Source organism: Ovis aries, chromosome 24 (genome assembly GCF_016772045.2).
Source record: "Ovis aries strain OAR_USU_Benz2616 breed Rambouillet chromosome 24, ARS-UI_Ramb_v3.0, whole genome shotgun sequence".
NCBI classification, from domain to species: domain Eukaryota; kingdom Metazoa; phylum Chordata; class Mammalia; order Artiodactyla; family Bovidae; genus Ovis; species Ovis aries.
In genome coordinates this window covers 31344108-31370042 of record NC_056077.1, presented here as the reverse complement: position 1 = coordinate 31370042, position 25935 = coordinate 31344108, and the positions used below count along the sequence as shown (strand labels likewise).

Genomic DNA, 25935 nt, shown 5'->3' with positions numbered 1-25935 from the left:
ACACTGATTTTAGAGTACTTAGCCCTCGTGGACAGAGGAGCCTGGTAGGCTGCAGTCCATGGGGTTGCTAAGAGTCGGACACGACTGAGCGACTTGACTTTGACTTTTCACTTTCATGCATTGAAGAAGGAAATGGCAACCCACTCCAGTGTTCTTGCCTGGAGAATCCCAGGGACGGCGGAGCCTGGTGGGCTGCCATCTATGGGGTCGCACAGAGTCGGACATGACTGAAGCGACTTAGCAGCAGCAGCAGCAGCAGCTCGATGCAGAATTTAGTATAAGCTGTTAATAAAGGATTGTTTGGTTATACTGTGCGGTAAACCCACTGGTTACAATAACCAGTATAGATGGATCTGCTATTAAGGACATAAATGTCATGCTGTCCCTTACTAGTTGTGTGTTCTTAGGCATGCCACTTCATTGTCTCAGTCTTTACTTTCTTCTTTGAGGTAGTTGTGAAAATTAAATTTATATTTGATATTTGTGTGCCCTCAGTATCGGCATGCAGTATTTGCATGCCCAGAGTGCTAGGCACTGTTCTGGTTGTTTGATACATTTGTGACAAAAAGCAGACCAAATCCCTACCTTGGTGGGGTTAACATCTGACTTTAGTTTTCTCAGCCAACTTGATAGAATCCACCTGGTGGGAGAGCATGATCGCTGAAGAAAGCACCTGCTAATGTGGGAGATGGCAGAGATGCAGGTTCGATCCCTGGGTTGGAAAGATCCTCTGGAGGAGGAAATGGCAACCCACTCCAGTATTCTTGCCTGGAGAATCCAGTGGACAGAGGAGCCTGGCGGGCTACTCTCCACAGGGTCATAATGAGTCAGACAAGACTGAAGTGACTTAGTATGCACATGAAAAAATTAATAACCCTGTTTCTGTACAGTTTAGTGCTTGTCTGCCTTGTAGAGTAGGTGTGAGAGAGAGCCCTTTCCCGTACCATGGCAGTGCATATTTATGGTCTTGACTTAACAAAAAATTGACTAGAGGCTCTGCATCTAGTATTTCGGATTGCTGGTCTTGGGATACTGACTGTAGGGCCGCCTCCTCTAGCTTTTTGCTTTTTAGGTTGTTTCTAAGATTCCTGAAGAGGACTCGGAGAATGAGCTCTGAGTGACATGTTTGATCCTTTGAATCTTCTTTGTAAAAGCTGCATTTGTTCAAGTAAAGTCTGAATGGCTCAGAAAGGATGCTGTGATGTTTAGCTTACCTAGTCCTGTCTTATATCACTCGTTTGCTAATATCTGCAGAAACACAAGCAGCAGGAATATCTCAAGGCATCTGATTGATCAGTTCTCCTATAATCATTTTCATGAGCAACTGAAAGAAAAACCTTTTGGAAAAAAACTTTCTTTTTGTGTCTTTTTCTGTACACAGAAAGCACTGGGATTCTGGAGTTCAGACATAGGAGGGTATTAGTGACCAAATATTACTTCTTTGAGGGCAGGGGTGCTGGTTGTCAGCAAATCTAGAACTATCTCTTGAAAGGAATGGGCAGTCGTTCCTGCAGGACACAGAGGTGTTAGTCACCCATCTCACATTCTGCTGAAGCCTGGGTTCATGGTAGTTGGAGTATTTAAACCAGGGTTAAGCTCTTTCTTGGTTTCCAGAGCGTTCGCTCAGGCGCAGACGGGCAAACAGAGCCAGCATGCCGGTCGCCCGGAGCTGGGTTTGTCGCAAAACGTATGTGACCCCGCGGAGACCCTTCGAGAAGTCCCGCCTCGACCAAGAGCTGAAGCTGATCGGCGAGTACGGGCTCCGGAACAAAGGTGAGGTCTGGAGGGTCAAATTCACCCTCGCCAAGATCCGAAAGGCTGCCCGGGAGCTGCTGACGCTGGATGAGAAAGACCCGCGGCGTCTGTTCGAAGGTAATGCCCTGTTGGGGCGGCTTGTCCGTATCAGGGTGCTGGACGAGGGCAAGATAAAGCTGGATTATATCCTGGGCCTGAAGATTGAGGATTTCTTGGAGAGACGTCTGCAGACTCAGGTCTTCAAGCTGGGCCTGGCCAAGTCCATCCACCATGCCCGCGTGCTCATCCGCCAGCGTCACATCAGGGTCCGCAAGCGGGTGGTGAACATTCCGTCCTTCATCGTGCGCCTGGACTCCCAGGAGCACATCGACTTCTCCTTGCGCTCCCTGTACTGCGGGGGCCGCCCGGGCCGCGTGAAGAGGAAGAACGCCAAGAAGGGCCAGGGCGGGCCGGAGCCGGTGACGAGGAGGAGGAGGACTGAGCCCTGGCAGTGCCCAGGGCCGGCGCAGCGGCCCGTGTGCCTCAGATAATAAAGCAGGATATCCACGCTGTGGGAAAAAAAAAAAAAAAACAAAAAAAAAAACCACCAGGGTTAACATATAGCCTGTGTTATTGTGAGAGATACACGGGGTCAAGGTAGGACCTCGTCATGTGGTGGCTGTTTGCACTATTTATTTCCTGTATTTTCTTTTAGGGAGGGGAATAAGTAGTATGTGGTAATGAAGAAAGGCAAGCTTTGTGGCTTTTTTAAAAATTGAGTTTTGATTTAGGATATTTTATGTTGTGGATGTTTTATGAAGGACATGAAATTTGGTTGTTTATTTGGAATCTTTTTGAGAAAACTGGATCTCTGACACATAAGCAGTCATACACTGAATCCCCTCCATTTATTGCTGCAAGGACATTTTTGTCAAAACTGTGGGAGGGGTGTTGCATGCTTGTTTATCAGAGCCGCCAAAAATTGCTCAGACGCCCTCTTGACTCAGCTGAAGTCGTCCCTGCCTGGTTGGGTGCTTGCGTACTAAGTACATGCTTCCTTGCTGAGGGCTGCGAACATTTCACAAAAGCCTGTTTGCTGTGGAGATTGTTGCAGTGGGTGGACTTAGTGAGATTGCACAAGGTCAACGAGTCCCAGTTTAGACTACCTTGGAAGAATTGGCTTGAGGGCAGAGAAGTTTGGAAAGCTCCTTTCTTCCTTTTTGGTTGCGTTGACCCCTGTAAAACCAGACTGAGGCTCTTTCATTCTTTTTCCAGAAAAAGGGTAGCATAGCTCATCTGGACTTGAACTAGATCGTATTAATCACAGGAAGAGGCTTTGTGTGGGTGCCATGTATACATCGTTGAGCTATCCAGGTGGAGTGAAATTTGGCAACAGGAATGAGCCCCAGCAGGAGGTAACAATGGGTTGAGGAGGTCTGCAGTACTAGCAGAAAATTTCACTTCATAGTATCTTTACTGTAACTTCTCTCTCTCAGTGTTGAGTAATGCCCATCTGGCCATTTGGAGAGTTTGGAGAAGTTTTCACCCATGAGAGTGCTCTCCTTAAAGATGGTGAATCAGAGTCATTCATGGCTCTTTAAAAATAAGCACTTTTCTGAAACCATCCATCTACTGTTCAGCAGTCCAGATATTGAGGTACTTTTGTTCTGAATTTGTTGGAAGCACACACTGACTCAGGGTGGAAAGGGAAAAACCAAAGATTTTTCCTTCTATTGAATCTTTTCACCGTGAGGATGATTTTTGTCCTTTAAATAAAATAAACCAGAACTCTGAATTTTATTAAGTGAGAAGTGTGGGGGAGTTAGTAATGAGGCAGAAATGAATCCTTGTTTCTTAGAAAACTCTCCTGATTCTTGTTGAGCTGTGTCCATTGATCAAATTTAAGTCATTGCTTCAGTAGCATGACATAAAACATCTTCCTCCTTTTTGAAAGTTTCTTTTCTTTAAAAATTTCTAAAAAGTATGCCATTATCTTCCCAAGTCACCTAAATAAACCAACTCAAGTATGAAGGGATCTGACATTACTTAAACAAAGCAAATGATTCTGATATTTTCTACTTGGGAGACTTTTTCTTCTTGAAAGCCAGCCCTCTAAATAGTGGGAAGAGCCAAAGCAAAATCAAATTAAACAATTCCCCTAATTCCCATAAGTAATTTCTAAATTATCCTTTTATATACCTTAGTTGGGTGCAGCTTGCAAGTGTATATCACTGTGAGAGCTACAGTTTGTCAGGGTTTAGATCTTAATTAGCTTATGAGATTGCATCCATTTGAAGCTGTATACCACAGGTTGTTGGCTAGTTTTCCAAAAGCAATTTAAATGCCCACTGTTACAATTAAGCTTGTTACTGGTTGTATGTTCTAGTTGTAAACTGTATTTGACAATTGAAGAAACTGAGATTGAGGCTTTGGCCTGGACTCCTTGGGATGCAGTGGACAGACTTCCACCTTAGTATCCTTTTAGGAGAGTCTCTGGTGTGGGTATGATACCTAGATAGTGGGTCATATCTTAGGTCCTTAAGTTTTTACTGTTACTCCACAAGTTAAGAGCATCCTTAAGCTTTTACAAAAAAGCTTAAGTTAGAGAACGTGCGTTCCTGATTGTGTTGTGTCTCTATATACAGGAGACAGAAATCTAAATTTCCAAATTACAGTCTTTTAGCTGAGAAGTCCTTTTAAAGAAGCATGTCTTATCTTTAAGAAGGCAGCTTGACTCTGACAGTGAACAACTTAATCTGTTAAACTAACACTCTATTGCTCTGGCCAAATTTCTTGTCTGTTTGTTGAAAGAGGAGTTTGAGGGAAATGTTCCAGGTACAAGATGTGGTTAATACCTGTTTCTGAAGCACACAGCATGCCGAAGTTGGTGAACGGCATTTCCACCATCTCACAGTGAGATTAGTCTGAGCTCGCCCTTGGGAGAGGCTGTGATTGTCAGGGCTGACCTTGATGGCAGATACAGTTCTTAGTGGTTTTCTTTGCATGTTGCTTGCCTTTTATCCTTTCTTTTCTTTTATTGACTGTTTTGGACTGTTCTTTGCTTCTCAGCACCAGAATGGCATAGTGACTGAGACCATGGGACAAAAGCGTCATTTAGTGTACACGTAGAAATCAATATTTAAAAAATGAGGTTGAGCTTTTCTTGTGTATTTTGTTTTGAAATCCATTTAATACACATAGAGAAAAATGGACCTCCCAGTGGCTCAGCGGTAAAGAATCTGCCTGCAGTGCAGAAGAATTGCAAGAGTAGCAGGTTCGAACCCTGGGTTGGGAAGATCCCCTGGAGGAGGGCATGGCAATACTGACAATACTCCAGTATTCTTGCCTGGAGAATCCCATGGACAGAGGAGCCTGGCGAGCTATAGTCCACGGAGTCACAAAGAGTTGAACACAACTGAAGTGCACTACCTGTATCTGTAGTTTGTGTGGTTCCATCTCTTTGCCTTGCCTGTTTGTGCCCTTCACACACACCCCCAGCACCCCTCCCATGCAGTTTTTAACATGAAAATGATAGTTTAAGAATGAGCTTAGCATTTAGAACTGGGCAGGAGGAATGCTTCACAGAATGTTAGAATCAGAGAAAAAGAAAAGGGCAAGTGTTCTGTAATTACTGTTTGGTTTTGAGGAATAGTGGAAGGATTGATCCTATTTTAAATGTACTTCTTTCCAGTGTTTAAAAAGAATCCTCTCTTAAATATACTTCTTTCTAGAGTTCCTTTAAGGTCTTCATTAATAATTTAAATTACTTTGTTTATTGTGCAGAAAAATTAGAATTACTAGAAATACATTTTTCTTTCCCCTTGGGAAAAATACATTTATGGTTTTTGGGACATTAAGTCTGTACTAGTATAAAATAAACTTGAGTCTTGTGAGTCTAAGGACATTTGCTTTAATCCGTTTATACTAGCACTTCCTGTGCTGCTTTTGTAGTTTTACCCTAACTTCTAGCCTTGTAAAGACAGAGGGAAAAACACCCAGATTATTAGTTTGGTTTCTATCTTTGAGTTCTACACTGTTTCCCGTGTACAGAACAAAATAAAACCTGTGTTTGCTGACATCCTTCAAGAGATGATTATTGGTTCTGAGGAAATGACTGTCTCTAAAGCATATATTGGTATGCATCATGAAATAATACACACAAAGTGAGTTGTGATAATAAGATGAGATTGACTTTTAAAAATAAACGGTAGAACTTCTGAGCAGTCTCCCTTATAGATCTAATCAGTCAGGCTTCACCTGTACTTCAGTTTTCTGCATAAAATCATATTTAGCTTCCCAGTTCAGGATAATGCCTGTCCTTTGTGTGTCCATAGTATTCCACATCTCCATCTTTATGGTACTTCCACAGTTATTTGTCTGATTCCTGCACTTAAGTATAAACTATTAGACCATGAGCAGATATTATGCTTCTTACTTCTCATTTTACTTTTCCCTTTTGAATTCTTGAAAAAACATTGAGATGTAATTGATAATACAATAAATTTCACATATAAGTATATTACAGTTTTGACCTAGTGCCATGCATGAAGCAAGAGACTTCATTACTGATATCCGCAAAAATGATCAAGAGCGGCAATTAGAATTTGGAGCAGTGTACACCGCCACGATAACTGAAATCAGAGACATTGGAGTAATGGTTAAACTCCATCCAAATATGACTGCAGTACTGCTTTACAACACACAGCTTGATCAATGAAAGATTAAACATCCCAGTGCTTTAGGATTAGAAGTTGGCCAAGAAATTCAGGTGAAATACTTTGGGCATGATCGAACTGATGGAAGAATGAGGCTTTCTCCTAAAGTGCTCCGGTCTCCAGCTACAACTGTTGTCAAAACTTTAAATGACAGTATTAGTATTATAATGGGAGAATCTGTTTCACAGTCGTCATATAATTCTTACCGGTGATTTTTTTTAATTTTAAGAATTCTAGAGTGGTATTCTATATTCTGTAGGGCAAAATTTCAGTAGCATCTTCCAATGTGTAGATTTATATATTCTAATATAATAAATATATTCTAATGATTTGTATGAAAATACTTTACATGTTCCAGTTTTAAAATTCCAAGTTACCTGTATTATTATTTACATTATAAATCAATACATATTTATTATTAAAAGTAAATCATTTATACATATAAGACTCCCAACTGCTAATAATTTGGAGAAATAAACCTAGTTCTTAACCTCTAAAGACCAGTGGAGAAGGAAATGGCAACCCCCTCCAGTATTCTTGCCTAGAGAATCCTGTAGACAGAGGAGCCTGGTGGGCTGCTGTCCATGGGGTTGCATAGAGTCGGACACAACTTAAGTGACTTAGCATGTATGCATACAGCCATTTCATGCTTAGGGAAATGAGCATATTTACCAACCCCCAAAGCTTTCCTATGCTGCCTTCATAATTCTTTTCTGCTTCTCCTCTCCATTCCCTGTCCTGAGGCAGCCACTGATCTTTCTATCACTATAGATTAATTGGCATTTCCAATAATTTTACATAAATGGAATCTCACACAGTGTGTATTCTTTTCTTTAGTTTTTTTGTTTGTTTGTTTGTTTTTGTTTTGTTACTCAATATAATCATTTTGGGCTTCCCAGGTGTCATGCTAGTGGTAAAGAATCTGCCTGCCAATGCAGCAGACACAAGAGTTGTGGTTTCAATCCCTAGGTCAGGAAGATTCTCTGGAAGAGGGCATGGCAACCCAGTCAAGCATTATTGCCTGGAGAATCCCATGGACAGAGGAGCCTGGCGGGCTGCGGTCCATAGAGTCGCAAAGAGTTGGACATGACTGAAGTGACTTAGCGCAATAATTATTTTGTGATTTATTTACATAGTTCAGTTGCTCAGTCGTGTCCGACTCTTTGCGACCCCATGAATCGCAGCACGCCAGGCCTCCCTCTTCATCACCATCTTCCGGAGATCACTCAGACTCACATCCATCGAGCCCGTGATGCCATCCAGCCATCTCATCCTGTCGTCCCCTTCTCCTCCTGCCCCCAATCCCTCCCAGCATCAGAGTCTTTTCCAATGAGTCAACTCTTCACATGAGGTAGTGGGTATCAATAACTCCCTTTTTATTGCTGAAAACCATTTCATTGTTTGGATGTACCAAAGTTTGTGTATCCATTTATCTCTTTGGGGGCATTTGGGTTGTTTCTAGTTTTCTGCTGTTAAAAGGAAGCTGCTGTGAATATCAGCTTACCAATCTTTGTATGAGTGTATGGTCTCATTTCTTTTAGGTAAATACTTAGGAATGGAATGCCTCGGCCATATGGCACGTATATGTTTAAATTTTTTAGGAGCTGCCAGTTTTCTAAAATGTTTGTACCATATTACATTCTCATCAGGATTATGTGAGTTCCAGTTCCTCTATATTCTTACAACACTTGATATGGCCAATATATTAAAATTTTTAACCATTTTAAGAGGCATGTAGCAGAATCTCATTGTGGTTTGTGTTTCCTTAATAACTAGCTGTGTGGACCATCTTTTCATGTGCTTGCCATTCATGTATATTCTTTTGTGAAGCGTGTGTTCAAATCTTTAGTTCACTTCTTGAAAACTGGATTGTTTTCTTTTTATTGACTTTAAGAGTTCTTTATGTATTCAGAATTCAAGTATTTTGTAGATATATGATTTTTAAATATGTTCTTCCAGTCTGTGGTTTGCCTGTTCATTCACATTAACAATGTCTGTCTTTAGAACAGAATTTAAAATTTTGGCAAAGTGCAATTATCAGTTTGTTCTTTTGTAGATTATATTTCTCCTGTCATTGCTAAGAAATCTTTGCTTAATCCAAGGTCATAAACATTGTCTTCTAGAAATTTTGTAGTGTTGGATTTTATTTACATTTAAGTCTGTGATTCATTTGGAGGAAGTTTTAGTGTATGATGTGAAGTATAGATTGGAATTAATTTTTCATATGATACCCAATTGTAACATCTTTTGTTTAAAAGATTTTCCCTTCTCCATTTAATTACCTTTGCACCTTTATAGAAAGTTAGTTGTCTATATATATGTGTGGATCTGTTTTATTCTTCTGTCTGTTAGATTTGTATGTCTCTCCCTTCTCCAATATCACACTATCTTGATGACTGTAGCTTTATATTAATATCTAATAGTATTAATTTTCCAACTTTATTCTTTTTCAACCATCGACTATTGGTTCCTTTGCTTTTCTGTATAAATTTTAGAATAATTTAATCTGTAACTATAAAAATACTGTCCTGGGATTTTGATTGAAATTTCATTAAATCTACAGATCTATTTGGGGAGAATTTTTTACTGTGTTGAATTTTCTGTTATGTGATCACAGTATGTCTCCCATTTATTTTGATCTTTTATGACTTCTTTCCATCAACATGTAGTATTTAGCATACTTTGATGTGTATTTTATACTTACTCTATCTTTAGGATTCTTTACCGTCTGAGCCACAAGGGAAGCCCACTTACTCTTTCTACATAGCCTAATTCAAAAGGTTTAGAGACTTTGGTGCTGTTCCTGAGACATATTTATGTTATACCTATTAATAATCTCAGTTGTGTTAGTTTTCACCATTGTCTTAGTTTTTCTGAAGAAGACAAATTTCATTTGGAGTCAAGCCACAGGAGGTCATTGACTACCTAGGTAACTCTGCTTAGATTGAACATCAGTGAAAGACTTTAAAGCAATTGGTGTAACCCATTCTTTGGCTTATATAATTTTTTTTCTTGAGGCAGAAGCAAAACTGCTTTCAGAAGTGTTTAAAGTAATTGTAATCCAACTGTGTTTAAAAGAATAAATGGCTGAAGAGCTAACTACTTTTTATGCTGGGTAGGTAGCAGCCCAGAGGACATTGGTGACTCTTGAAGCACTATCAATGTTTCTTATCCAGAAAGCAATGAAGGACGTATTTTAGATTAGGAAGCAGATAATTCATAGGCCAGTGAAGTGCCGTGTTCCAGTGGAAGGATTCCTTAGAGGTCATTAGTTCACAGAAAGGGAAGACAAAGCCTGAGACTTGGTGTCGTTGGAGGATCATACTATATACTCTCAGTGAATTCTTCCTGAAAGCCAGTCTGTTTCCATCAAAACCTACAGATACATAGCCCTTCCCACTCAGTAGATTATGTTTGATCAAGTTGAGCAGTCAGAGTGGAGAGATGGGAATTGGGGTTGGGTTGTTAGAGTCAGGGTGGTCATTGATCAGAGATGATGGTGTGACCAAGGCTCATGATGAGAACTTCCCATGAGGGGAAACTGGGGGTGATGATCACTTACATAAACTGGTGGAGTTACCTTCCTGCCAGGCACTATCCTAAGTGATTTATGTATGTGAGCTCATTTAATCTTAACGGCCTTGTGAGGTCTAGTTACTGTAATTATTCCATTTTGTGAGTGAACGAAATGAGGCACGGAGGGATCAGCAGTTTTTCTAGCAAGTGTTAGAGGTGGGAGAGGATCCCGGCAATCTGACTCTAGACTATACACTCTGAACCTCTGCACGGCCTGACAGACTGCCCAAGGACGTGTCTATTTTGAGAGCCCATAGGGAAATAACCCCCTCTGCCAGTCTCAGGGAACTTGAGTTTCATGTTTGTTTGTTTAAGTTTTAAGACAAGAGAGACTTCTGTCAGTGGTAAGATTTATACTTATCTAAATGAAAATTCTAAATTGAAAATTCTCTAGAACATACAGGTTTTCTAATATTAAGTATATATGTGATTGTAAATGTTTCTTTTGTTCAGAATGTCCCTTCTCTTCCATAACTGCATATAATCTGTTTTAAATGTCTGTATCCCAAGTTCTTTTTCCCCCCTCTCCAAAGAAGACAGAGTCAGGCTTATGTCAAAATGCAGTTGACGGTGGCTTAGACTAGGAATGTGACAAGAGACTGCACAGCTCTGTATGCAGTTGACTCTTGAACAATGTGGGGTTAGGGGCACTGACCTGACCCATATGTAACTTATAGCTGACTGTCTTTATCTATGGTTCTTCCACATCCACAGTTCTGCCTCCACGGTTCAACCAGCTGGGGATTGTGCAGTATACTGTGTATTTACTATAGAAAAGATTCCACATTTAAGTATAGACTCGCACTGTTCGAAGCAGTGTTGTTCAGGGGTCAGCTGTGCTTATATGGGGCTAGGTATAAGCACTTTTAAAGAATCCCAGCCACTAATAGAACCAAGCACAGTATTGGCAAGCAGAGGCTGTGCAGCAGCTGCCTGCCTCCAGGCAGCGGGGCACTCCTGGGTGACACTGGCCGCCTGCCCCTTGCGTGTAGGCACTAGAGAATAGGAAAGCCGCCACGATAACTCTGTGGTTGTGGCCTCATGTGGAAACTTCACAGCATTTCAGCTGCTTGCTCCTTGGTAGGAACAGCACCGTGAGTGTAACTTGTAGGGAAAATGAGGACAGGAAAGTTGGACAGCGTTTTCCACTTGGTGGAGGATGGAGACCAGGGGATGGAAGGGAGCAGAATAAAAGTAGGAAGTGATGATTTTTAGGTATTTGTTTGACGGTTTTCTATTGTTGAAGGAGCCATACCCACAGTAGTAACATTTCTGCTTGGGAGTGGGGTGGAAGTAGATCTTTTGGAATGTAATCTGGAGCTGTTCCTTCTTGAAGCAGGGAGCACAGATGATTGTTTGGAAAGGCTCTGTTTCTCAGATGTGCCCACATGTGCAGTGTCCCAGTTTTTGCTAACTATAGAAGCTAAACAGAGGGCGGTTGGAAAGAGTTCATCCACTTTTTGAATTCTTGGGTGAGATTGTTAAATGATAGTCATGCACTGGCTAAAACGAGAGTCTTTTTGTACCTGGCAGCAAAGGGGGCCAAAGATGGTATTTGAACTTTGGCTTTTCAATTTAAGTCACTAAAATTTTATTGAATGTGCCAGGTACGTGACATGAACATGAGCTATGGAACCTAAAAGCTAGTTGTTAAAGCAGTGTATATCGGTCTGGATAGACCTCCACTTGTCATATAGATTTCTGTACTTCTCATAAAAGACAAAGATTATCATTGATGAACGGTACTAAGAGTCTATTGTTTAAAACTATTCAGCAAATATTACCCATTCTTTCTGAGAAAGTATGGGTGTATTACGGTCTTTGGTGGGTCTGTTAGTTTTCTGTGTGCTGCTGTAACAAAATCACCATGCAGTTGGTGACTTAAAGCAACACAGGTTTATTATCTTCAGTTTTGTAGGTTAAAAGTCCAGCAGGAGTGTCTCTGGGCCTAACGTCAAGGTGTCAGCAGGACTGCATTTCTTCTGGCGGCTCCAGGGGAGATTCTTTTTGCCTGCTCCTTTCCAGCTGCTAGCACTTTCTCACATTCCTTGGCCTGTGGTCCTGCCTTTGTTTCAGAGCCAGCAGTAGCAGGCCAGGTCCTTTTCATGACACCATCTCTGTTTCCTGCTTGCAGTCACCCCTTCCTCTTCCTCTGAGATTACATTAGCCCCACCTGGACAAATCAGGGTGATCCCTTGAAGATGAGCTGATCAGCATCCTTAATTTTATTTACAACCTTAATTTGCCTTTGGCATATAATATATTCAGAGATTCCAGGCATTAGGACCTTGAGCATCTTTCGGGAGCCGTTATTCTACCCTCCACAGTTGCTGTTAGTCGTGTCTGACTCTTTGTAGCCCCAGGGACTGTAACCCACCAGGCTTCTCTGTTCATGGAATTCTCCAGGCAAGAATACTGGAGTGGGTTGCCGTTCTCTTCTCCAGGGGAATCTTCCTGACCCAGGAAATGAACCCAGGTTTCCAGTGTTGTAAGCAGATTTTTTACTGTCTGAGCTACCAGGAAGCCCCTCCACAGTAGGAAAGACTTTTTTTGAAATTTTTTGCTCATTTCCCTATGAAATGAAATTATTTAAAGCCTCCCCCCTCTTTCCTGTATAATGAATTGTTTCCTGTGAGTATGTGCTTTGTATGTGAGTGTTGGAAGGCTTGTCACTCATTACTTTAAAACCTCAGTCCTCTTCATTGTGATAAAACCCCAGTCACCTAAACCTTTGACAGTTTCATAGAATCTCAGTGTTGAAGCTAGAGATAGTTGTAGTCAGGCTGGCCTGCAGATGCCTACAGACACATTATTACATCTCTTCCAACTGGCTGTTGCACCTTTGCTGACATGGAATGTGCCTGCCTTGGGAGATGATATCTTCTTTGAACAGCTCCATTTTTTTCTGTTAGAAAATTCCTGCTTTATATTGAGAGGAAGTCCCTCTCTTTGCAGGTTTCTATTGGTTCTTTCTTATTTTACTCTCTGGGGTCATATTGAATAAATGTAATTTCCTCTTTCACACTTGAAGCCCTTGAGAATTTTTTTTAAAGACAGCTATCACATCCCCTAAGTATTCAAATTGAAAAAAAAAAAAATCTCGATTTCTTCAGTTGGGTCTCATATGAAACTATCGTGAGACTCCTTTCCATCCTGGTACCTCTCCTGAGTATGATACAACATGAAGAAGGGGAGACTGAAGGATGATTTAATAGGAGCATTTAAATGCTGGGGGAATTGTTACATAGAGGAGGCTGGTAATATCTCTGCCATCACCACGGAAACAAGAAATCACAGGCTTACATTGTGGCTAAAGAGATTTAAGTATCAGGAAACCTGTCTTAACCTCATGGATTGAGATAGTACAATGGACTGCCATGGGAAGTTGAGGGATCTTTTGCCCTATAAATGTATAAGACAAGCCTTTAACCTCACGATTCATTTATTTCGTATAAGAGACTTTGCTTTTAGTGAAATGTTCTGCTTAAAGAATATTCTTGTCACTGCTTGTCATCCATGCCTGATGCCTGGATTTCCCTCTTGTGTTGGCTCATTGGATGTAAGGCATCATCATGACTGCTGTTAATCACAGGGGGAAGGAATATGGTTCAGGGTTTTATGAAGGAAGGGAAACAGTGGCGTAGCTCAGGATAATTAATAGCAAGTGGAGTGACAGTTTGATTCCCTGGTAGGGACCCTGGCATTGTTAAAGGAAAAAATCACTTTATTCTTTCATAGAGAGAGGCAGCTGTAATTCTGGTTGGATGGAATCCAATTAAAAGGAACTGACATGCAAATTGATGATCAGACAGTGTGAGCATAGAAAAAGTCCAAGAAGAGTTCTGTAAGAAGTGGCAGAGAACAGTGTAAGTAATTTGGCATGGTACTGTGAGTAAGAAAAATGGAAACATATGGGTTGGCTACCTGAACAATTATAAGTCTGGAATCTCAGCCAGGAGAGAGCAGGAGGCTACTTGGTTTGATGGGTTTATAGCTACTAAACTTTTAGACATCTTCATGTTGAAACATGCATTTTAGGAATTATATATAGCCTTTCACAATAGAATGATTATAAATCAGCCCGAACTGGTAGAGGTTAAATATAATATTCCCAAGAATATATGATGGGAGACCAAGCTTGGCTCTTGGAAAGATCTCATTGTACACATATACTTCACCTGACCTGATGATGTATACTTAAGATTTGTGTGAAAATTGACTCCTAAATTTAGGATGAAATAGAGCTTGCCATTTATAGTAATGATATTATGAATCATTTTCGAAAGTGAAAAATCCATTTATAACCAAAGTCATGCCCAATTTATCTTTTGAGTAAATTCATAAGTCCATATGTTAGGTTTGCTTAAACAAAGGTACTTTTCTTTGAAATGAAGTAACTGTAGAGACATGTAACAGTTAAGCTTTGGAGTAACAGAGGGGAAAAAATGAGCAGAATTTTGTAAGAAGTCAGATATATTGCTTTTTAGGAAGGAAAATTCTGCTTAGGAAGTCAGATAGCCTCTGCTGTTATTATGGGAGAAGGAGAAGGCTGCCCCGTGTATTACAGGGAGATTTATTAGGATCTTTTGGGAACTGCAGCAGAAAAGGCTATGAAATGTTTTGAAGAATGTGAAAGTAAGACCACAGCATTTTCTAGACTTAATTCAGAAGAAACCCAAAGAAGGTGAAATGGAGTTCAACCTGAGGAAGCTGTTTAAGATTGAGAAGCTAAGACTTTACCAGCTGCAGCGAGAGGGGACCAGTGTGTTGTGGGCAGTGTTTGCCGTCAGCGGGAGAGCATCCAGTTGTCACAGTGGATGGCAGCAGGGACCATGCCCAAAGGAGATTCAGAATGACCAGGTGTGGGTAGTGTGCTGTATGGGTGCCAGCTCCAGGCGATTTTGCCCCCTGAAGCCACTCTGCTCGGGTTCTCCTGCCGCTGTCCACTCTGCCCAGGGCTGCCACATTTACTTTCCACTCTGCCCCAGATGGTCCTACCCTCGAGAGTCCTTCCCTCACTTGATTGAATTTTCTGATAGAACCTTCCTTATCAGGGAGACTTTCCCTAATAATCTAAAGCAAGCACTCTTTCTTCCCTTTCTCTGCTGTACCTTTCTTTACAGCACTTGTGCTCGAGGTAGAAAACAGAAATATTTTTCTCTTTTCTCTCTAGTAGAATTAAGTTCCATGGAAAATCAGACCCAGTTTGTCTTGCTTACTGTGTTCCCAGCTCCTAATCCATACACATTTGTGGAGTGGATTTTATGGAGTCTCTGTGGTAATATCTTGGAATGAGAAGGGAAATCAGTTGCTCTCCTGTATTACAATATGTTACATAGTTGTAATTCTGACGACCTCAGCAGAGAGTGCTGTGAGCTTTGAGAAATAAGTTGGAAATAGTCATCACAGAGAGCTTCCCAGGTGTATCAGTGGTATAGAATCCTCGTGCCAAGCAGGAGACACGGGTTCGTAAGGAAGGTCCCCTGAAGAAGGAAATGGCAACCAACTCCACTATTCTTGCCTGGGAAATAATCCGTGGACAGAGGAGCCTGGTGGGCTACAGTTCATGGGGGTCACAAAGAGTCAGACAGGACTTAGAGACTAAACAATTCATCACAAGACTGGAGCTGAAGTGGTTCTGTTTTGGTGGTCAAGACTAGGAAGAATATTGAAGACTGACAAAAGAGGGTAAATGTCATTGCAAAGATTTAGAAATGAGTCTTGTGTTTGGAAATCCATCAATGATCTTGATTTGACTGCTGGAGCACAGGTACGTGGTGAAACCTGACACGCAGGGTGGGAGGTACGGTTGGGAAAGACATTTGGTACATAAGTCAAAATCTGATTGGGGAAGTTGCTGAGTTTGAACTTTACCTTTTGGGGAGTGGTGAACCCAAAACTCTAATCAATATCCGAATGATACTGTGAAGGAGGGATTAGAAGAGGGAAGAGTGGAGAGAGAGAGGATGTAGAGCAGGGGTAGATGTGTTTTCTAACCTTGGGATGCAGGAGAAAGTTTGGGACCTCCACATTGAAGGACAGAAGAATGAAAAGCAGTTTCTTTTGTTACTGGATGCATGATGATGTACTGTATATAGGTAGTGGCTAAAGGTTGAAGATGAGTAGCTCTTGTTACTGTTTAGTTTTTTCCATAGGGATAAAGCTGTGCCCTTGGGACAAAAGGAGAGGAAAAGGCCATTTTGGTTCATAGAATAGAAAACATTAACCGAGAACTCTCTTGGCAAGTGGGTAGGAATTCTTACTCTAGCTGATGTTTTAGCAGCTGCATGGCCTTACACAGTTCATTTACCTGCACTTCTGTTTCTCTTTCAAGAATGGACTTTATTGATAGGCTTACATTGTTGAAGTGCAGATCGAAGTATACTGTTGGGGAAATTTATGAATTCCTTTTATAAATACTGGATAAGGTTAGGAGTCCTTTCCTTTAATGGAAATAGATATGAGGAGAGTAGATCTTAAATACTCTTCCTCCCCCAGTGCAGCAAACAAACAAATATGGGGAGAAATAGATCTGGAATTGCTTTTTTCCTGGAATGTGGTGTCAACAAAGTATCAGAGCCACTCACACCCTGAGAAAATATGACCATTTCTAAGAGGTGGCCTGCACAGTTTTTTTTTTTTTCTTAAGAGCAGACAGAATAGGAGCGACTTTTTGCTGCTTATAGTCTCTATGTCACAACAGGTTCTGTGTCAGCAGTTGGTGAGAGCTACTGCAGAGCAGAAGCAAAAGGAGGATTTGATCATGTCGGATGTGCTCCTGGTATTAACCTGCAGGTCGCAGCAGTTCTTGTTCCAAAGGGCTGTGTACCAGGCAGTTGGACACTTTATCCTGAATTTTACCCCGTCATTCACAGCAGCTCCAGGAGGCGCATCCCCCCGTCCCCGCCCCAGCACTTCAGCCTTGGTCATTTGGAGTAGTTGACTTGTGGTCTAATACAGAGTGTTGTATAGGCTGCATAGCTCCCTGAGATCTTTCAGGATATGTGGGATACTCTACATTTTAGAGTGCTTTCTTCACTTGGATAAGGAAGAAGAAAGAAATGTTAAGGATTGCTCTGAAATAGGTCCATTTTGTAGAGTTTAAACTTGGGCAAAGGATAGAACAGCTTAGTGTCCAATATTAAGTAATGTTCCTAGAGTCCTAGAACTAGGTCCCAATTCCAGCTTTCTCACTTAGTACTTATGTGACCATGGGGAAAGTTACTTAGTTTCTGCATTTGTAAAATGGAGGATAGTAATAGCACCTTCTCTAGGGTGGTTGTGAGAAATATACAGTAAATACATGTAGATGCTTTCGCCCAAGGACCAGCTTGGAATACATGCTCTTTAAATGTTAGTTGATGTTATTCCTGGCTTTCTCAGAAGTCATTGGCAGTTTTAAGGCTTCGCAAGAAAGGCTGGTAAAACCAAGGCTTTTCTGCTTGCTGTGTCAGAAAGTGACTTGGTGCTAGAAATGATTCAGTGGGTACGGGGTGGACTGTAGGAAGCTTCAGTACCCCAGTCCACTGGCCTTGTATATGAAACAGCTCATTACACTCTAATGGTAGTTCAGTGAAATGGATAAGGAGTCTCAGTCTGCCTCCTCAGGCAGCTGCAGAAGTCAAGCTGAGCTTCTTGGAGTATCTAGGAATCACCTGGGAAGAGGGTAGATGCCTGCAGCACAGTGGTAGGGGATGGTGGTTGGGACCCAAGAGGAAACAACAGAATCAGTTGATCCTAGCAAGCAGGAGAGGGGTCTCCAGGGAATTTCCGAGTGACAGCCAGCAAGGGAGATTGGTGATCGGTGATGATGGCGAAAAGAAATCTCTCAACTGGAGGAGTCAGACCCCCTTGGACATCACCCCTGACCCGCCACCAATATTGTATGTTACATCCCCATGGGTGAATCCTGTTTCCTTGCTGACCATCAGTTTTTTTGCTGTAAAATGATTAGACGATTTCCAGACTCCTTTCTACTGTAGACTCTGTGATTTCACCACTTCATGGCTTTTAAGAACTGTTAGAGGCAAGACTGTTGCAGAACACCCTGCTGTAGACTTTGGTCTGTGCAAATCTTTAGTTTTGTTTTTTCGTTATTTCAAAGAAGCTTCTGTTCAAAAGACCATGAAGCATTTCATCATTGGCCTTTGAGGGAGCTGTCTCTTTAATCTCTCACGTTTCCTTTTCTCCACTACAAATGATATCCACAGGACTGCTGCTGTCTCCTGCTCTGGATCAGCACTTTTGCAGGGAAATGAAAACATTGCACTTTTAAAGGCGCGGAAAGCAAAAACTGTCGCATCAGGATTCAAGGTTACAGGATTGGTTAGCTTTCTGGTTTGTTTTGCTGAGCTGAAGGAAAAACATTTGATTGAGCGCTACTGCTTAGGGATAAATATTAATAACCACAAAAATTCCCCAGTGGTAAATTTTTTACCCTCTTTACAAATAATTTCAAGTCATCATCTAGGACTGGGATTATTATTGTCAACCATATACAAATCTGAGAAATGTTGAGTAAGTGGATGAAGGATGTGGTTGGAGAGAAACAACTGGTGGAGGTAAATATCTAGAGAGGACATCTGTTCTGCTTTCTTGATGTGTACATTGTTATTTTATAACGTGTTCTTTTTAAAAAGATTTATTTACTTATTTAGGTTGTGCTGGGTCTTTGTTGCTGCATTCAGGCTTTCTGTAGTTGCAGTGAGCAGAGGCTACTCTCTAGTTGTGATGCTTGGGCTTCTTATTGTGGTGGCTTCTCTTGTTGCAGAGCACGGGCTATAGAGTGCAGGCTCAGTGGTTGTGGCGCACGGGTTTAGTTGCCCGAGTCGTCTGGAATCTTCCTGAACCCATGTACCCTGCATTGGCAAGCGGATCCCAAGTCACTAGACCACCAGAAAAGTCCTGTAACATTATTTTGAGTTTTAATTTGTTACAGTTCAGATACGTAAGTATCTAGCAACTGCCTCCTTATAACATTAGTTGATAAAAATAATATTAGAAAAAAGTTGTCAGAAGAAGTAGAATATTTTTTTTTTTTTAAGATTTTAAGAACTGAAGTTCTTTTTTGACATCGGATCTTATTTGTTTGTTACTTTTAGAACATCTCATTTTTGACTGAACTCAGAAGTGGAAACTCTCAGAGAGCCTCTGACTCTTGGCAGTCTGTTCATGGCATTTTTCTTTGGCCTCTTTCATTCTCTTGGCCAAAAATTTAGCATATTTTGCAGCTGCTTCTTTATTTTTCTCAGTCTGCTGTTTCTTCAGAGCAATATGCTGATGTTTGTGTTGCAGAGCACATGGAGTCACAAGATGCTGAATCTTGGGGGCTTTGGTCCTAGGTTTCTTACCTTCTTGGTTTAGGGGCTTTCTCGCAACATACTGGCAGACGTCATCTTTAGAGAGACTGATAAGTTTGCAGATTCTGCTAGCTCTTTTGGGCCCCGGGCGACGAGGCACAGTAGTATCAGTGAGTCCAGGAATATCCTTTTCCTCTTTTTTCACATTGACCGAATTGAGAACACTCAAATTGGCATCTGTACAGATTTGTGCTTTCTCTCTCCAGTCTTCCTTGGTCTGTAACAGAAATGCCCCTTTCTCAGTAGCAGAAGACTTGGCCATGGGTCAAGATACCCTGCTTCACAGGGAAGCCCTGTTTGTCGTTCCCACCGCTGATTCGGACCACGTAACCCTTTCATTCTTCACCCACAGCACCAGCAGCAACTTCTGTGACCATACTCTTCTCATAAAAGGTATGAAGTGTTCATTCATCGTCTACTTCAATGAGTTTTTGGCAGCCAGTGGCCGGGAAAGAGATGTTCAGCTTCATTCTGAAGCGGCAAACTGCCTCTCAGATACGGTGAAAAAAGAACTGAAGTGTTTTTAAACTTTGATATTCCAAAGAGAAGAATTGTTAGGTTCGGTTTGAGAGTTCCCAGTAATACCCAAGTAGATCTTTACCACAGACTTAAAATACACTCTTGTGGAGTTTTTTGGTTGTTTTTGTTTTTTCCTCTGTCCCAGCTGACTTTAGGGGAAAGGTGGTATGGTATGGTTGTTAATTTATGTGTAAAATCAGTAGAAATATACCAAACACTATCTGTATACCAGATTTTACCACCATTAAAATAAAGCTGGTCCCCTCTGCTCTCATGGAGTCCACCTGAATAAGGTACAAAAGTTTGAAAAGTAAGCATAATTATCTCGCAAATAGAGAAAGAAGAGTGTGATAGGCATGTTGTAATTTCCAGCAGATCGCCTACCACATAGCCTTCATATGCTAGAAGTGCTCATTAAGTACTTGGCGAGGATAGAAGAGGGGGCACTTGCAGCTTGGAGAGAGATCAGAGAAACCTTCACGAAGGAGGCGACATGACCATGATATTTCAGACAGGAAAGAGTATCCATGTAGATGGGTAGGGTTGACATTCCAGGGAGAGACTAGCCTGAGGAGGTACCTGCCTCCTTTTCAGGTCCTGAAAGTAACTAGGTACAGTGTTGCTGGAGGCCTGGGTTTATCTTAAGGGTAGCGGCAAATGAAAGGCAGAGTGCAGGCTCTTTGAGGACTGTCTGAGAAGATTTGAGAAGGTGTGTTATGGGAGTTGTGTGTTGGAAATAGTTGCTAGTTCTCCCAGATTTCAGTGTTTCCTGAAATAGATGTACACTGTAATGTGGAAGTACCACGATCAGATCAGTTAATCAGTATCCCACTGCCATACATGTATGTGCAAAATTTGGGCAGCAGGGTGTAGTATGTAGGGTGTTATATGAAAATACGGGATACACACACACAGTGTTAGTTTGCACAAGAAATCATTGTGATGCTGGTTGATGGAGAGCACAAATGAGGAAAGGGGTTAGGGAGAGATGTTGGGATCGCCCCGCCCCCTCTACTTCCCACTCCCTGCAGGGGTCCTCAGTTTATCAATAACTACAAGTTATAATCACCCGGGGATCATAAACTTCTTTGGTACAGTTTGCATGTAGTAAAATGCACAAAAGTAAAGTGTGCAAACCAGTGAATTTTGACAAATAGTCATGTGCCAGCCCGAGAACACAGTCATCACCTGAAACATTCCTTAGTCCTCACCTCTAGTCAGTCTTTTCTCATTCCTGCCACTGTTCTGATTCCTGTCATGACAGCTGCTCTTGATCTTCATAAAAATGAAATCATATAGTATGTACTTTTGTGCACTTGGCTTCTTTTGTTAATATTTTTGAGGTTGTTCTATGTTGTATGACTCAGTTCTTCTTTTATTGCCAAGTAGTCTTCTGTTGGGTTAGATATGCAACTATTTGTTTAACTGTTTCTCTTTTGGTGGGCATTTGAGTTGTTTCTTTGGACCATTGTTAATAAAGCACTATTGTATAAGGGTTGTTGTTGTATTGTAAACATAGGTCCTAGATTCCTAGTTTGCATAGATTGAGTCATAAGGTATGTACTTGTATTTAACTTTGTAAGAAATTGCCACAGTTTTCCAAAGTGGTTGTACAGGTTAAACTCCCACCAGTATTGCACAAGAGTTCTTGTTAATCCATATCTTCAAAAATATTTTGTGTTGCTAGTCTTTTTAATTGTAGCCATTGTAGTGGGGATAAAATGGTGATCTCATTATGTTTGAATTTGCATTTTCCTAATGACTAAGTGGTATTAAACACTGTCTTCTGTGAGGTGTTTGTTCAAATCTTCTGACCATTTAAAGTTGGACTGTCTGTTTATCATTGATTTATAGGAGCTCTTTATGTATTTTGGTACAAGTCTCACGTCAGATATATGTAATATGAATACATCTTCTGGTCTGTGGCTTTAGGCATCATTAGGCAATTTCCTAGTGGTGTCTTTATGAGCAGGAATTTTAAATTTTGATTAAGTTTAGTCTATCTTATTTTCCCCTTGTATGTTTGAGTTTTGTGTGTCATCTCTAAGAAATCTTTACTTAATCTAGGTTATGTTTTCTTCTTTGCATTTACATGCATTTATATTTTGGTTTATGTTTTATCTCTGATTTTTGTGTGTGATGTGAGTTAGGAGTTGAGGTTCATGTCTTCCCCCTTATATTTATCCAGTTGTTCTAGCATTATTCTTTGAAATCACTTTTCTTTTACCAATGAATATCCTTGGTGCCTTTGTTGAAAATCAGTTGTCTTTTTAAGTCTGTTCCTGCTTATGTCTATTTCTAGACTCTATTCTGCTCCATTGACATATTGTGTTTCTCCCAATACCCTTGTCTGTCTTATTGTGCTTTTATACTCTAGTAAGTATTGAAATGAAGTAGTGTGAATCCTCCTACTTTGTTCTTTTTCAAGATTGTTTTGACTATTCTAGCTTCTTGTGCTTTTCATATAAAATTTTAGAATAAAAAGCACGTGGGGTGCTTTATAAAAAATCTCTGTGATACTTAAGCCATATTCCATGCCAGTTAAATCAGAATCTTTTGGAGGTTGAATCCAAGTATTTGTCAAAACTCACCGAGTTATTCCAGATGCAGCAAAGATTGAGTACTACTGTGCTAATGGGATTTTAATATGGTACCCTAAAAAAGAAACTTGGTAGTAGATTACTGGAGTGGAATGCCTGTGTAGGAGTTCAGGTGGACCCCCCAAATGGAAGAGATTGTCAGTGCTTATGGAGAGAGGGAGACTTGGAAAGGTAGTGAGAAACGGTGTGGTCTAGGTGATTTTCTCTCCTGGGGGACATGTGGTGTCCTTGCTGAAGTGCTGTCTTGGCACTCAGGATCTCCTCACCCTTAGCCTAAAAACCAGAGGCTCCAAAGCTAAGGAATGCTCTTGGTTGCTAACGCAGGTAAAACACATTATTCTATAGAGCAGCTTTCTCCTTGATTAGGGAAATGTTTGTGAAATCTGCATAATAATGAACTGGGTAGGCACCTTCTGAAATGATTGTGTGTGTATTTTTTTTTTTTTTTGCTTTTTTGGAAGGTTTTATGTCTTCTTAAATTTTAATGTTTTATCAAAGCACTGATTCATCTGTTCTTACCATAAGTAGGTAGTTTTGTCAGAAGTTCTGCCTCCCTAAAAGGCTTTAAAGAAAAAAGGGACAAAAAGTTGCAGTCAAATAATGCTGTTCTTTGGGAACATATAAGCTATGTGTGCTGGTAGGTGTTTGCTTGTGGCTTTTTTTTTTTTTTAAATAAATACATTTTCCTTCTTGAAGAGTGTTTGAAGCTAGTCAGCTGAGTCCCTCTTTCTGAAATACACGTTCCCTAAACAGCTGTAGAGAATTAATTTTAGTCATCGCTGGCAGAGCTTTAATCTCAACTTTCTGCTCAGTGTTACGGAAAATCTTCTCTAGAAAATAGCCAGTATCTACCTGCTACGGGATGTTAAGAAATTCAGATGAACATTTGATTTTTGAGTGTTTTCCTAGTAGAAACAGCATGAAAAATCCTTTGGTGAGCTGGATTTTACAGTGCACACAAAAAGCAAGTATTGATGATATATTTGTATTTGTGTGTGTGACATGTTAGTTGTACTGTTTTCTTATTTCTAAATAGATTACAAATATGCCATGTCCAACTCCAAACCTCAATTCTCTGTGAGGGGTGAGATATCTTAGGCAAGAAAGAACTTTGGTGTTAGCAAACTTATAACTCCTTTGTGAATACACACACACACATACATATGCACAAACATATTCTCTTCAAGGCAGGGAGGCAGGTGGGCAGAGGGTAGGAGTAGAGCTGCTTTACTTTCTCTATTTGCCATTATATTTAACAATACATATTTATTTTATTAATAATTTTGTAAGAGGGAGAAAGGTTCACCGACTCCTGTTTAAGAAACCTTCCTCTGCCCTGCTTATTTACTTACTTGGCTGTGCTGGGTCTTTGTTGCTGCGCTCAGGCTCTCCCCAGTCGCAGCAAGCAGGGTCTGCTTTCTCGTTGCATGTGAAGGCCTCTCACTGTGGTGGCCTCTCCTGTAGCGCAGCATGGGCTCTAGGGCCAGTGGGCTTCAGTTATGCTGGTGCATGGTCTTAGTGGCAGCAGTGTGGGATCTTTCAGACCAGGCATCAGACCCGTGTCGCTTGTATTGCAAAGTAGGTTCTGAACTACTGGACCACCAGGGGAGCCCTTTTTTTTCTTTTTAAATACCTTTATTTCTAGGATTTGTCTGTAAAGCAGACATCAGTTTTACAGTGGTAGAATCCTAACAAATAATTTTCTCTTTTGTTTAACATTTGAAAAGTAATTTCCTATGTTGCCATATTACCATCTTAATTAATAATTTCGTAACTGCGTAATAGTATATCAGATTATGCCATTATGTTCTTCTAATGCTGGACATTTAAAATTTTGTTCTCTTGTATCACAAAGAGCTTATTTTTACCATGTAAAATTCTCTTCCGTAATTTCTTTGATAGATTCTCTGTTGTAGAATAACAAGAGGGTGGCTTTTTATTTTAAGAGTTTTTTTTCAGTGTCTACTATCTTTATTGGAGAAGGAAATGGCAACCCACTCCAGTATACTTGCCTGGAGACTCCCCATGGAGAGAGGAACTTGGCAGGTTAGAGTCCATGGGATGCAAAGAGTTGTACAGGAGTGAGTGACTAACCACAGCACTCTCTTTATACTGCTAAGTCGCTTCAGTTGCATCCAACTCTGTGCGACCCCAGAGATGGCAGCCCACCAGGCTCCCCTGTCCCTGGGATTCTCCATACAAGAACACTGGAGTGGGTTGCCATTTCCTTCTCCAATGCATGAAAGTGAAAAGTGAAAGAGAAGTTGCTCAATCATGTCCGACTCTTCGCGACCCCATGGACTGCAGCCTGCCAGGCTCCTCCATCCATGGGATCTGCCAGGCAAGAGTATTGGAGTGGATTTCCATTGTCTTTTCCGACTCTCTTTATAGTGTATATTATTTTTACACTGTAGCCTATCATCAGCAATATAAAGTATACTTGCCTTAAAATTGTAATTATTTAAATTTTTAGAGATAAAAAGGTATTAAATTTGTTTGATAACTGTATCTCTAAAAAGCTATGCTTGCCGTTTATTTTGTGTACTAATTGAACTCCATCTATGTTTGCCTTTTACTGGTTTTTGGATCGAAATTTTTTCTTAACTGATGTGAACTTTGTATGTTTTACATATGTGTGTATATTTACACACACATATATATTAACCCTTTGCAATATTTGTCATGAATACTTTACCTGGCTTGTAACTTTTTATTCTAGTTTTTCATTATAGAAAAAGGAATTCATGAGGTTGAAGTTTTGTTTTCTTGTTTTGGCTGCTTCTATTACCCTAGGATGAACAAAGTCATCCTTTCAAAGATCTAACACCAGTTTTGTTTTCTACCAGCTAATATTTCTTATGGTTTAATTAAAAGCATTTTATGGATCCATTTGAGTTCTGTTGGTTTATGTACCCTCTTCTCACCTGCAGTACAGTGAGGACAGTTGGGTTAAACCAGGAGCTTGTGTTATTCACGAGCCTTGGGAGAGAAATACAAACAGTCAGAATTCCTGTCTCAGTTTCTGGTAATGTCTACAAGTCTGTGTTTACTCATCTATAAAGCTGGGATGAGAATAACAAATGTACAGAGAATTTCCTTTTAATGCACTTAAGCCTTCTCTTAAGCACTGTTAAGAATCTCAGCCAGAAGTGTTTAAAATACCAAGTAGCTGTAACCTTTGATTGAATGTGTGTACCATCATTTCTTGGATTTTTCTCAGTAGTTAAGAGATCACATGGGATCTTTGGAGTTTTTTGAAGCTAACCCCTGCCCTTATTATTTGTGGATATTAGGGACTTGGGTATAGAAAAACCTGCAAGTTGAGGATGTCCATCAAAAATATATAGTATGTGCCCCAGATCTGAGTACTTAGTGAGGACTTTGGGGATGCTATAACAAAAATGACTTGGGGAAATAGAAACACTAGAGGCA

The 25935-nt window shown here is 40.6% G+C and overlaps 1 protein-coding gene and 2 pseudogenes across 5 annotated transcripts in view; 2 read left to right on the top strand and 1 right to left on the bottom strand.

Annotated features, from left to right (window-relative positions):
- The window catches only part of AUTS2 (activator of transcription and developmental regulator AUTS2), a 1205607-nt gene that overhangs the window by 100885 nt on the left and 1078787 nt on the right, over positions 1-25935 (top strand). The gene's annotated exons all lie outside the window — the stretch shown is intronic.
- The window catches only part of LOC105604842 (small ribosomal subunit protein uS4-like), an 81163-nt pseudogene continuing 56823 nt past the window's right edge, over positions 1596-25935 (top strand).
- On the bottom strand, positions 19133-19862 carry LOC121817806 (small ribosomal subunit protein eS6-like; annotated as a pseudogene).